Source organism: Octopus bimaculoides, chromosome 11 (assembly GCF_001194135.2).
Source record: "Octopus bimaculoides isolate UCB-OBI-ISO-001 chromosome 11, ASM119413v2, whole genome shotgun sequence".
Lineage (NCBI taxonomy): Eukaryota > Metazoa > Mollusca > Cephalopoda > Octopoda > Octopodidae > Octopus > Octopus bimaculoides.
Genome location: NC_068991.1, coordinates 20,862,041 through 20,866,571, shown reverse-complemented (window position 1 = coordinate 20,866,571; position 4,531 = coordinate 20,862,041). Strand labels below are relative to the sequence as shown.

The window sequence follows — 4,531 nt, the reverse complement described above, 5'->3', positions numbered from 1 at the left end:
TTTTTTTTTTTTTTTTTTTTTTGTTAATTGCAAAATCTTCAATGATATCGTTAAAATTAATTTTACATGAACCTTGTGATTCTATACTTAGAAGAGACAAGGCATTACGAATATTGTTTTAGCAAGTTTAAAGTGATTTCTTTCATGCCATAAGCCATTTTCATTTCTGTGATGCCCCCATGCCTTGATGTCCTAAGCATCTGCTTATTTTGCTTTATGGTTAATCCAGCACTGTCTCCAGTACCTGACTGATATTTATTTTATTAACCTCTGAAATGATGAAATGCGATGCCGACCTCAGTGGATTTTGGACTCAGAAAAGAGAGACAGATGAAATACTGCTAAGCACTTTGTCTGGTGTGCCAATGATTCTGTCAGCTCACCACCTGAAAAGGGTTAAATATTAAAATAAGAATCTTATGTAAGCATCATGTCATTATGTAGATGACAATTACTTTACAGCTGCTGTAGTTACTTGGTTATGACTGATTACAATGACAAACCAAGCCAGGTTAAAGAGAAGCAGGATATAATTCTGTATTACATGTTTAAATATCTGAAACAAGTTGTTAACGAGGTTATAATTATTTGTAATTATTGGTTTCATCTCTCAAGTGTTTATTTTACAATACATATCTAGACTAACGCTTTGCTCTCTTTGATCTCGCGGCAGCCATCGGGGTTGTCTGTCTTATTACTGCATTCAAACTAGCAGTGAAAATGTTATGTCTATGTGTGGGTGTGTGCTTATGTATATGTGTGAACACACACACAAACACACACACTCACACGTGTATATATACATGCACAAATACATGTGCATGCACATACACACACACACGCGGTGGGGTATTCATACTTTGATCTGGAAGGTCTTACATGTAGATATCAGTGATGTGGGGGTTGAGGTGCGATGGGAGCATTGATGACTAAGCAGATGGAAGCCGATTTTCACTTGACTGTGACTCCTCCCCCCTGGCTGTTTTATTGAAAATTTGATTATTCAGCTGAAGAGAATACTTCAAATTGAAACACTATCAATGAAGAGATGAGAGAGTAGGAAGAGATGATGGCTGAAGAGGGTGAAATCATTGTAGTGTGCTTATCGCGGTCGTTACTGCTTGGTGGGAATTATCGAATTGAATATTTTCAACTAATGTAGGTGACATGATGGGTGTTAATTATTTGGTGATGTATTACCACCTGACAATTGTACCTTGTGCATGGAAACTTCTGACCTGTTTGGTGTGCTCACTGTTTTGTTTCGTCTGGAAGTGACAAGTACTGCCAGTCATGAAGGTCCGAATGCTGCCAACAGTTACCCTGCGTGTGGGTGGCAAGTGGTGGGGTAGATAGGATGTCTTGGGATGCTGTAGTTGATGATATATTGGCATGACATCTCTAGAGATTCCTGGCTCACAACAATGGTAAACAAAGTGTGATCAGTTTTTGTCTGACACATTGTTAGTGGTCAGGAAGGGCCCTATGCTGTAGATAATGACACCCTGGTATGATATGTCTGTAGAGGTTCCTGGTTCGCAACAATGTTAAACAAAGTGTAACAACTGTTTGTGCGACACAATGTTTGTGGTCAGTGTTTGTGTGACACGATGTTTGTGGTCAATGTTTGTGGTCAGGAAAGTCCATATGCTGTGGCCGATGACACACTCGCATGGCATGTCTAGAGGTTCCTGGCTCACAACATTGGTAAACTGAGTGTTATAAATGCTTGTGTGACACATCCTGTAGCTCATCTCTTTGACCAAGATGTAGTCCTGGGTGAAGAACAGACCATAGCTGGGTATTGGACATCTACTGTATATCCAGGTACTCACGGCTCTCTGTCAGCAAATCTGTATGGTTAGTGGAATATCAACCCTCATTTTGTAGAGGGTATGGGTAATAACAATGCAGGAGTGATTCTGAGTAGCCATGAGTACTTTCACATCAGGGATTTTGGACAATTGCCAAACATCCTTGGTATGGTATTGCTGTAGAGCGTCTTAACCTTTTCAAGATAAACTCTACAGGCATGTTCTTGTTAAAGCCACTAGCAACTGATTCTTTCCAATAACAAACATGTGATATATCTTTTTAGTAGACATCTCTTCAGTTTGTCATTGTCAATTTGTGGGTTTAGGTTGAACAGCTGTTATCATTTGCAGTATGGATCTGGTGAAAAGATGAGTTTATTCTGTAGATCAACCTATTAACTTCTTTTGACGAGAAAGTAGTTTCCCTTCGTCAATTATATAATATAAATGTTGACACATACTATTGTAAGCTTAGATATACACTACTCATTGGTCATTGCTAGAATACATTTGACCATAGGTCTTCTTAGTCATGGGTAACCTGTGTTTAAACAGCAGTATCAAAAGCAATATGTATCAAGCCACTAAGTTAAATGTAACCTACTAAATTATGAGTTATAAGGTAGGAGAAGAGAGAAAAATTCTATGTAATTGCTCAACGTGACCACACTTTTTGTAACAATCTAATGGTAGTTTACTCTCTCTCTCTCTCTCTCTCTCTCTCTCTCTCCTTTCTAATGTGATGAGGTAAGGAAGTGATACTGGGAGGGAAGGGGTGGAACAAACTGGTATTTGTGTGTGTGTGTGTGTGTGGAAGGGATGACCCAGAAAATTCACCCACATCAAAACCTCTCTTTCTAAAGCACACGCAAATACACACACAAACAAATAGGTGCAATCATTCAGACAGACATACCTCTGTTCATCTGCTTGTTATCATTTTGTATATAATCATTTGATATATTATTATAACTTAGTTACTCATCGCCAGTTATTGTAGTATCGCCATTATTTATAACAATACTTTTTTACACTATAATTGTAGTAACAATAAAACATATAACAGAGCAGGGTTAACAACAATGTAACAATCCAACAAACTCCGTGCAAACTATACATGAACCAACAAACGATGTTCCAACAAACTACCAAAATGACACCTTTTGACTTTGTATGATTAATGCCTACACTGCCTCACTCAGATCGCTACTGTTTATAGTCATTCGGTCAAGTCTCTTCTCACAGGAGGTGTTGTGATTCTCACCACTATTTGGTTGCTGTTTTGTATATTTGTATACCTTGTCTACCTAGTGCAGTCTGTTCTTTTCTACACTTTTAGTTTTTCCCTCTATTCTTGATACCAATATTTTTTTTTCCATTTGCACAATTTTCTTTCTTTATCTATTGAAGCCTAATCTTTTAACTGAGGAAACGCTCAACCCAATGTATTACTAATTTACGGCACTTGAGAGTTACATTTATGGATCTATAAGTATATTTAGCCAAATAACTGATAAGATTAAGTATATAATTTTATGAAATATTACACATGTACGCATGCGCGTATGCACATGCGCACGCACACACACAAACACACACGTAAGCACTTCAAATGTAAAGTCTTTGGTGTAAAAAGGAAGTATAAAAACAAGTACTCAGTACTGAGAAAAGAGTATCAAAATCACTGAATCGCTACATTGACTAAGATTATCAAATGTTGTTATACATTGATGGTCACAATGTGGTTCCTCGCATTGTAGCTTTCGAATGATTCCACTCTGCCAGCTGGGAAGGCATGCTGGCCAACATTCCCTGTGAATGGAACTCTAGCAGTGGCATGTGGTGGTTGTCGTATTGGGTGTGTTGTCACGCCCAATGCGACCAAATTTCAAGCAGAGTTTCAACAAAAAGTTCCAAGTAAAGTTAATATTTATGGTGAATTTTCCATTTTTGATGGAATGCAGCTCACACCTAGGACACTTGGGATATACTCCCCTGAACTCCAGTCCATTGCAGGGTAACCCATTTACAGCTAGGTAGATTGAAGCATCATAAAATGAAATGCTTTGCTCAAGAATACAATGTACTGCTAATCTTGGAATCAAATCCATGACTGCAAGTTTGTGAGTTGCAACATCCTAACTATTACACCATGCACCTCCACAGAGTATTAAAATATGTTTATCAAAATGTTTTTTTTTTTGTAATCACAATTACTATACTAAGGCTGAAGTAAGGCCAACTGATGCCCTAAGCATGGGAACCCTTCTGTCATATAGCTGACGTGTCGTTAGCATTTTTGTTGCTATATTTATATTGAAATACATTGACGCTGTTTCTAATCATTTTGAAAAGAAAGAAGAATTTAGTAAAGTAATATAGTCATTATCAACTGAATTGATATGGCCATTTAAACTGGCCATATCTGGCCCAAATATTCTACCTGTTCTGTGCTGAAACCAGCTGGGTCTGGCCCCTCACACCTACCCTGCAATTATCATTCTATGTGCAGGTGTTGCAGGTGTGACTTTGTGGTAAGAAGCTTGCCTTCCAACCATATGGTTCTGAGTTCAGTCTCACTGCATGGCACCTAGGGCAAGTGTTTTCTACTATAGCCTCGGGCTCTGAAAGAAACCCGTCACACACACATATATATATATATATATGTGTACACACACACACACACACACACACACACACACACACACACACACACA

At 38.2% G+C, this 4,531-nt stretch overlaps 1 protein-coding gene across 4 annotated transcripts in view; it reads left to right on the top strand.

The window, feature by feature from the left end:
• The window catches only part of LOC106869305 (thyroid receptor-interacting protein 11), a 214,951-nt gene that overhangs the window by 33,457 nt on the left and 176,963 nt on the right, over positions 1 to 4,531 (top strand). The gene's annotated exons all lie outside the window — the stretch shown is intronic.